The sequence below is a fragment of the Caloenas nicobarica genome, chromosome 1 (assembly GCF_036013445.1).
Source record: "Caloenas nicobarica isolate bCalNic1 chromosome 1, bCalNic1.hap1, whole genome shotgun sequence".
Lineage (NCBI taxonomy): Eukaryota > Metazoa > Chordata > Aves > Columbiformes > Columbidae > Caloenas > Caloenas nicobarica.
In genome coordinates, this window is record NC_088245.1 from 182017982 (window position 1) to 182024205 (window position 6224).

The 6224-nt window shown below is 47.7% G+C and overlaps 1 protein-coding gene across 2 annotated transcripts in view; it reads right to left on the reverse strand.

Moving 5' to 3' along the window:
- ELF1 (E74 like ETS transcription factor 1) overlaps positions 1-6134 on the reverse strand; it is a 91944-nt gene extending 85810 nt beyond the window's left edge. The window contains exon 1 of one of the 2 annotated variants that reach the window (XM_065638825.1): positions 6077-6134. The gene's annotated coding sequence lies outside the window, so the exon portion shown is untranslated. The remainder of the gene's footprint in view (positions 1-6076) is intronic. The other variant, XM_065638833.1, reaches the window with a different exon arrangement.
- Positions 6135-6224: the final 90 nt, after the last annotated feature.

The window sequence follows — 6224 nt, forward strand, 5'->3', positions numbered from 1 at the left end:
TCCAATCTGATTTGTACTTTATTAATGAGTTGGATCCTGTATCTCCTAGAAATCAATAGTGCATTATCATTAACTCCAGTGAATGAAGCGATAGGCATATGGGCCAGACCCTAGAAGGCTGTGCTGCCATTATTTTCTCAAACATGCACATCCCAAAGAGGCACTGGAGGAAACTGTTTTTAGAAATCACATTTGAGAGGAGTACTTTAGTGCTTAAGTATTTCCAAGCAAGCAGAAATAATTATATGCATGTTTTCGAGAAGTCCAGAGACACTGATTTACAAGAACTTAGGCTCTTCAAGTTTCCATTTTTCTCAACGGGAAAACTTCTACTAATGTCATCCTGCACAGAAAATGCAATTTGTTACCTTAAAACTTTCGTAGGATATTTTAAAGTGTAAACTAAAAAACCCAAATCAAAACCACCGTGTGAAATATTGAACATCAGTCCCTGGCATTATTTTGCATACCATGTACGCTAGAGTAGGTGCAATAAAATAAATTTTCTACAGAAAGAAATACTTTATCACTTGAAGTGTATTTATTCTAGCTCAGATGCCAGGGGAAAAAATGTGTCTGTTATATTAAAAAGAACAAACTATGGAATTATAAAACATCATCTGATAACTATCTAGGCTCAAGTGCAACTCTCAGGCCAAATTAAACCTTCAGCTTTATTGCGAAGCTGCCCCAAAAGGAGCTCTGCAGGTAATACTTCACCTTAAGTCGAGCAGTCAGTCGTGTTTCAGGTCACAAAACTATTTCACTGCCATAACTGCTGTTGTTTTAGTGACTGCCAAGCCCCATGCACGTGTGTCCAGGTCCCTGTTTCTGGTGTCTGGACAGAGAGGGGCCCAAGGGGAGAGCGGGACTGCAGGTACCATGAAGCCTCAGCAGCTGACTTCTGAACAGTGAGCAACGTCCTTGCCTGTGTAAGGGCAGGGGAAACGTCTTTATCCCGGAAAATAGCTGTCAGTATCCTGAGCAAAGGTACACCAGCCTGGGAATATGAGAGGATTCTGTACTGACAGAGAGGAGTGAGGATGGTGAGTACCCGATATCCTGTCTCCAGCTGCCACCAGATCTTGATGATCTGGAGGAAAAAGTGAATAGTATACAATAATTAATCAAAATCCCAGAAGTTAAATTAGGCACCAAGAAAAAAATGGTCTTCCTGACTCAAGACAAAACCGGCCAAGTTTCGAAGCATGACATTTTGTTATAGTCTTGTCCAAGCAGCAACATGTGCTACAATACACGGAAAGCGCTACAAATAATCTTGTTTTCTTAATCCAGGGAAGAATGTAGGTGAACAGAGCACAGTCCTTCCTCCTTCTACACTCAATGGAAATGTCCTCCATCAAGTCAAAGCACATCTTTGAGAAGGAAACCCCATCTCACTTTAAACACTCCCGGTAACAACAAATCCATCAGAACGCTTTATTGCCCTCATTGCTACTTACTATTTCAAGGTACAACATCCCTAACTTCAGCTTCCACTGAATGTCTCAGTATGTTCAAGTATCATGTATTTTCCTTACACATACAAACGACATATAAAGGAATCATTTCCCTCTCGGTCTCCTCTGAGCTGAAAAAACTCTGCACACCTGAATTGTGAAGCTTGGTTTCCAAACCCTTTTGTCACTGCGCTTTTACTAATATTTCACATCCTTCCTCACACGTGAGCAGCAAAACCAGACACAGAATTCCCGTGATCTTGCTAATGCCACGTACTTTCCTATTTCTGTGCAATATTTATATTGCTATACAGCCAAAGACCACACTTCGGTCGCAGCGTTACGATGAAAACCCCTGTTGAGATGATTCTCCATGCAAATTCTTAAGCCTTCTTTCAGATTACCAGTTTGAAGACAGTATCCTATCCTGCTGGTGTAACCACATTCCTGGTTCCTTTGTATCTGTCTGCATGAAAAATTCCTTCTGCTGGGTGCTAACCATTTTAAAAGTGATTTGGAGTACGCCATACTAGTAACCGATTCCACACACGCACAAAAACACATGTAATCTATTGGTAACGATAAGATATAGTCACAAAAACTGTGAATATAATGATATCAAACAGCCTTACACCAAGATCCAGCCCCCAGGGGACCCCACAAGAAATGGCTGCATTTCCATAGACGAAAGGAATGCTTAAGTTCTGCTCTAAACTAAGAAAGATTTGTGAAGCAACTTTGCCAATGTTTGTGGTATTTATTCCACAGTGACTCCATGGCACAATTGTTTTAAGCTAACACTTCACTGCAGAGTTAATTGATACATCAGGGACACAATATAGGGTGAGTCTGCTACAACATAACAGTTGATGAATAGCTCAGGAATTTGGGAGATGTGGTTTTTTACACTTCAAAACGCTGGGAAGCAATTTGCTCTAGTTCTACTGTAAATTGGCCTTTAAAAATTGTAAAGTCATTCTGAAAGATTCAGATCGAGTAAGCCTTGGCTTGTCATTTATTTCAAAGGTTCCATTTTAAAGTTTTCAATTTTTCAGCCAGGAAAACAACAATTAATAATGTAAGGAAAAGCATTCATGCAATTAGCCAAAGAGTTTTAGGTTAGATTCTCTATTTTAAAAAAATCACGAGCAACTGGGTGTCAGTTAGGCAACTCGGTAACCTATTAATTCATTTTATAACTCAGAAGGTATTTGGCTGTACATAAACATACACACAGTATTGATGCAGCTTGTAGCACCGCCTATTAGGCAGTTGCTCAACACTTCCAATGCAAGATGCTGCTTCCAGCTGCTTGTAACTTGGCCAGACTTTGACTGTTTGGGTTGAAATTTTCCAAGTAGAAAGTCTGCCTCAGGCTAAACTTTGTTCCATGTGTCGTAGAGGTTGCCTTTGAGGGAGGGGTGCAGAAAGAGGTAGACTGTGATTAGAAGAACTCAGCCAAAATAGTTCAGCTGGTTTTAGAAGAAGACCAGGGAAAATGCTGTCTTTTAATGTTTATGGAAATCTCTGGCAAACATGGAAGGCTATAGCACCCTTCCAGCTCTGGGTGACGGATTTGAAATCTGACATGAGGACTGGAGCCGTTATATTGGAGGCGCCCCTTTTGCTGCCCCCATGAAAAATCCACCCACATTCGGTCAAACATCCAAAGACGAACTGCACTTGGCACGTTTTCAATAGGTGTTTGCTAGGCCATGTCCACATTCTTCTCAATTCCCACTGCTGATCAGACGATGGCACCAGCTTCTTGGGACACGAACAAGAGTCCCGCTCCTCCTTGCCCTTTCCCTGCCCCATCCTACAGATCTTCACAGCAACACAGACCACAGCCATGACCTACCACCATGAGTTATCCTCAACAGAGAGATCAAACAGCAGAGTCCCAGACGTTATATTAGGAATCAGCTGATGAAGGATGGCAACATGAGGACACTACCCATCTGCTTTTCTGCTCTTTTCCTAAGGGAATGAAAACCTAGGAATTTATGCACAAAAGCAGTGTTAAAAACATGATTAATGCTGCAGAATTTAGGAATTATTACAACTACGTGGCCAGTGGTAATTAAAACCACCTCCTAGTGCTTATATCCATGGAGGTCAATCTCTAATTGTGACTGAGCTGGTCACATTTTTTCCCCCATAGAAGCTTTACTACAATTAACATACAAATTCCTCTTTCTGCCCTTGTTCTCTAGAGCATCACAACACATTTTCAAACCACAGAGAAAATTCTTTCTTTTACCTTTTTTTTTTTTTTTTAATGATTCTCATTACTAAGTAATCTGTATGATAAAGGATGCTGTTATCCACGGGTTTTTTTAAAGATGGGAAACTAAGATAGGAAAAGATTACCGAAAAAAGCTACAAACAGAGAGCGAGCAATTCTAACACTCAAAACTTGTATTTCTAACAGGCTTAGAGCTACAAAACATGTTCTGAACATCGAGAGCAAACAGCCTGACTTTTGTTCCAGGTGGACAAGCTCAGCGTAACTGCAAAGCAGATCCTAAGGACTCAGGCCGGGCACCCAGAAAAAACAACAGCCCACGCGTGAAAACTTTTCTGCTTACATGGAAAACCTACAGGAAAGGCAGGGGCTGCAAAATCCAACTCTCCGGCCGTCTGAGGCTCGACACTGCCTCTCCCTCTGGATATAACCATCTGCCTCACTCACGTCACCTCACGGCTACGCCCTTGGTGGATGAACTTGGGTGATGGTCCATGACCCGAGTCGGCAGGGAACGACGGCTGCAGATCCCGTCCCGGGGACGGCACCATCGCGCACAGGCCCATTTTTACAACTCCCGAGCACTTTGCCAACGGGGCAGGGCTGGGCAGAGAAGTAGTCAATGTATAGAATATAGGGTATATAAAGATCGGCTGCATCCACTGGGTGGCAGGCATGTTTCACGGGACGCAGATACGTGCATTTACAGAGGTGTATATGAACGAAACCTCTTAAATACCGTGCTTGTTCCCTGTCTCAGCAGCAGCAATTGAACAGATGCGGTTAAAAAAAAAAAAAAAAAAAAAAAAAGTCCCACGGAGGAAAAATTAACATATTGAGCCTTCATTTTAACACCGCGTTCTTGTCCGCAGCGTTCAAGCAGCCCTGGCACTCGGTGGTCCGAGCTGTGCGCACACGCGGTGCCCCACGTCACTTCTGAAGGTGAGCGCCCTGATGCGAGGCAGCAGGGACCTTGCAAGGGTCTCCAGAAAGACTCTGCTACACTAATTAATGTGTAAAGATCGATGCTTGCAGAGGCCATGCCTTTAAACTCTTCCCTAATTTAATGAACTTGGGGGGGGGGGGGGGAAGTTTTTTTGGACTAACAGCTGAACAGCTGTAAATGCATCCCTGTGCATAAGCAGCTAAGCTTTCAAGTTCAGAGAAACATAAAAAGCTAGTATTTTCCACGGACTTCCACTTAACATCTAAGCAGAATAATTTCAAAATTCGCTTCAAAGATGTGTCTGGAGAAGAGGCCGTCGACCAAGTTTCAACCCTGCGCATATTTTCATAACCAAGTTGTAAACTACAGAAAAAACTACACTTCTAATGGAAACGCTGACAAACGCATAACTGCTGCAGTTAGTTATGACAGTCTGACCACAAGTCCTCCTCCAGGAAAAAGCAACATTACTTTTCCCCTCCTTTTTAAAGCAAGCTGGCGCAGGGGATGTGCGATACGTACGGGTACCTCCGGCTTATCTTTCTACTATGAATTTAAGCAACTCCTGTTACACTTATTTCCCACATGTTGAATGAGCCACCCTCTGTTTTTGCCATAAACAACCAGAGGGCCTCTTAAACCCATGACTCACTCCACAGGCTTCTCCTCCACCCTTGCTCACAACTACAGCAAGAAGGTTGCCAGCTCTAGCCGGTGAATTAACTTTTTTTTTTTTTTCGCGGCACCGTCGGGAAATAAATCGCACAGCGCTGGGGGGGGGGGGGGGCGGGGTGTGGATATAAACCCGGGGTGACTTATTTGTCGGGGGGAAGCAGCTGAGAAGAGGCTTCTGCTGCTTCACCAGCCCCGGCCACCGGGAGGCGGGGGAGGGACAAACCCCCCCGGGCGGCAGCACGTGCCGGGGGTGCCCGTGTCCCGGCCCGTCCCGCCGGTCCCGGCCCCCTCCCCCGCCGCCCCAGGCGCACACGCCGCGGCCTCCCCGCGCAGGGGCGCGCGGCCGCCAGCCGCCCCGCGCTGGCGCTCCCGGCCCGGCCGCGCGGAGCCGCCGCTGCCCCGGGACGGCGGGAGCGGGAGCGGCAGCGCGGGCGGGGCGGCGGCAGGAGCGGGGCGGGGGGGGCGGGCGGCACCCCCGGCACACGCGCTGCCTGAACTCCTCAGAAAGTTGGCAGGGGCGTCCGGCCGCCGCCGCCTCCCCAGCCCCTTCGCACCCCCAGGCTCCCCCCACCGCACCTCGCGTCTCCCACAGCCGCGGCGGGGCAGGAGCAGCCCGGCACAGGGTGCTGCGGGCGGCCGGGCTCGAACCCGCGGCTCCGTGCGGCTCGCTCCCCGCGGGGGCGGGCACGGAGCCTCCCCGTGCCCCCGAGCGCGGGGCTCGCCGCGCCCTGCGGCGGCGGCACTCACCCGCCGGCGGCGGCTCCTGGTCCGAGCGGCTCCCTGCAGGGCGCTCGGCTCTCCCGGGGGCAGGGGAGGAGGAGCGGGCGCAGGCAGGAGGTGGGGAAGGGCGGGGGAGGAGAGCGCGGGTTGAGCCCTCCCGGCTCCCGTCGCCGCG